The sequence below is a fragment of the Haplochromis burtoni genome, unplaced genomic scaffold (assembly GCF_018398535.1).
Source record: "Haplochromis burtoni strain Fernald_Lab_line unplaced genomic scaffold, NCSU_Asbu1 Contig_2181, whole genome shotgun sequence".
Lineage (NCBI taxonomy): Eukaryota > Metazoa > Chordata > Actinopteri > Cichliformes > Cichlidae > Haplochromis > Haplochromis burtoni.
This window is the reverse complement of record NW_024584542.1, coordinates 2,750-5,582: the sequence shown is the minus strand read 5'-3', so window position 1 is coordinate 5,582 and position 2,833 is coordinate 2,750. Positions and strand designations below refer to the sequence as shown.

The 2,833-nt window shown below is 39.8% G+C and overlaps 1 pseudogene; it reads left to right on the top strand.

The window, feature by feature from the left end:
- Positions 1-1,760, top strand: part of LOC121813659 — a 6,549-nt pseudogene extending 4,789 nt beyond the window's left edge.
- Positions 1,761-2,833: the final 1,073 nt, after the last annotated feature.

The following is a 2,833-nucleotide window of genomic DNA, read 5'->3' as shown; positions in this document are numbered from 1 at the left end:
GACAGTCCACCATTGTACAAATGTAGAAATTAATTTCACTAAAACAATAATGTGGTGCCAAGCATAGAAAAATCTGCATTTTGAAAAATACCCGTGTACATGTGGATGTAGCCTGAGAGCCGATACTGATGGAGCCAAATTAGAACAAGTCTTCTATTGTAGAAATACTTTTTTGAGAAAAGCAGGGAGCTGAAACTTTGCACACATCCTATTGGGATTTTTTTTTCTTTTTCCTTTATAGTTACACATAAAATGTTTTTATTTAAATATGTTATATGTTCAAAAATTAAATTTCAACATAACTTTTGTTCCTTTTTTTTAAAAATTTTTTACATTTTTTTTTTATTTCCAGCTCTTCCAGTCTCTCTCCATCTCATGTGAATCTCCAGACTTGCCAACAGGCGCTGTTGTTCATCCTAAACATTCAGTGGAAACCATGACCGAATGTCTGACTCAGCTGAGAGATGACATGAAGAAGCTTCTGGAGACCACATGGCCCAAGATCTCTGCAACAGGTACCTGAGAGAAATATTCATCCACTTGATTCCACTTAATCCAGTATTATTTATTTATTTTGTTCCTATCAGTTTTTGGTATAGAAGTTGTGCTGCCACCTGTGCCAAAGACCAGAGAAGAGTTTTTGTGCTGTAAGTATATCAGTATATCAAAGCAGTAATCACTTACTAAATACTAGAAGGCTGATGATATTCCTGGTTTGCTTGTCCATCAGATCACTGTCCTCTAACACTGGATGCCAACTCGGTCAACAAATACTTTGACCTTTCACAAGATTCTCAACGAGTGACAAGTAGCTACTATGAGCATTTTCATTTATCTCACTCGGACAGGTTTGGAGGTGTGAAGCAGGTGCTGTGCAGAGAGGGTTTAACAGGGCGGTGCTATTGGGAGGTCAGTTGGAGTGGTGGCGCCTGGTCGGTGGCAGCGTCTTACAAAAACATCAGCCGGACATCATTCGACTCAGAATTTGGGAAGAATGACAAGTCCTGGTGTTTGGAGTGCTCTGCAAAAGGATATACTTTCAGACATAACTTGAGTAGCCAAGGCGGTGTCAGGTCCTCGTACCTCTCAGATTGGCGTGTACCTGGATTACAGGTCAGGTACGCTGTCGTTTTACAGCATCTCTGACACCATGACTCTGCTTCACAAAGTGTGCACAGTATTCACTCAGCCTCTCTATCCTGGCCTTGGGCTGAAGGAAGAAAGCTCTGGCTGTTATGCAGAAGTGAAAAAGTTGTGATGCCAACTTTTTCACTTCTACCATGTTGATTAATGTCTTTCAAGACCTAAAATAAGCAGTGAAGAAACCTGTGAGCACATTGAACTTGATACTTATTTGCTGAATGACTCGCACTGTTTGGATGTTGAAAGGCGTGACTCTAGGTGCTCTATCCTCACCAGGCAGGTGTAGAGTTGTGGTTCTAGATTGGAACATTGGAGAAATAAAATCACTGCCAAGTAAATGTAAGAGTTTGTTGCTTTAAGTAATATCATAACCCCGGGTTTGTTTTTTGTTTGTTTGTTTGTTTGTTTGTTTGTTTTTCTCTTTTAAAGTGACTTTGAACGGTCACTTTATAAGCTACATGCACCTAATTGTCTTCGTTCTGTTTTGTCTTTAATGCCTCGGGGAAAAAGAAGTGTTACATTTGTGTTGGTGTATGGTATAAAATATAACTGCTAAAGAAAACATTTGTCTGAGACTTTTTAATGTCAGAATTAAAATATTCACAATAAAGAGCAGTAATTCAGTGTCTCAGATTTTGGCGAAACACACAAACTGCACACTTTCCACACAGTGAGTAGAATCTAGACTTCATAAGAAAACAAAGTTAAGAACACACTGCACAAAGGACTTAATTTGCTAATAATGAATGGCTTCAGATGATGCCAGTATTGCATAGCACAGATGCTGTATTGCAATAGGGTATCATGACCAAAGTCTAGAAGATTCAAAAGTGAGCTCAAAGCTTTCTTTACTTTCTTGCGTCACAAAGTTATTGTGACCTTTGTGACACTTTAATCAAGGTACTTCCCGTGTCCAAATTCAAGGGTAGCATGCTTCAAAGACTGCATTTGTAGCAATTACGTCACAGCGACGAAGGCTGTCCAAATTAGAAGACTCCACCAAATGTGGCTCCTTTTCCCCAGAGTTGAAGGATGTCGGGTGTATCCTTTGTGGTCCACCATATCCCAGGATTCATTTCGCCTGAAAAAATGCAGGAATGGAATATAGGCCAAACTGTCCAATTTCAGTCGCTCATTTCCGCCCTAACCAGCCTTCGAACGATCCGCCCCATCTGAACCTGGTAGGCCAGGTCCTTCAAAGCATGCTACCCCTGAATTTGGACACAGCCACTGTCCTCATTTCTCAAGAGTTTGATACACTAATGGCTGCTTTCATGGGATGCCCCTCCTATTTATCTCTGTTTGTGCCACAAAGGAAAAACGGAGGGGAGGGATTGCTAGTATTTAAAATGTTGTAAATGCCTTGTTAGCCCATGATTTATTAATGATCTATCTTGTTATCATCAGGTCATTTTGAGCCAGGTATTACAAGGTAGAAGTTTTTGGCTAATAGACTTGATATACTCTTATATACTTTCTTTTTTCTTTTCGATGGTAAAGCATGTAAGTGATTTAAATTCCCACCCATGTTTACACCTTGGCTCTTGTGATGACATGATCAAAAGTGGGACAGCTCCCACTATAGGGCTAAAATATCTAGAAGCGCTGTGCTTCTATTTAGACATGTGCTATGTGAAAACCTGGCACGTTTACCTCTTTGTATGTTGTGTCTTTTAATAGTCTGCTGTTA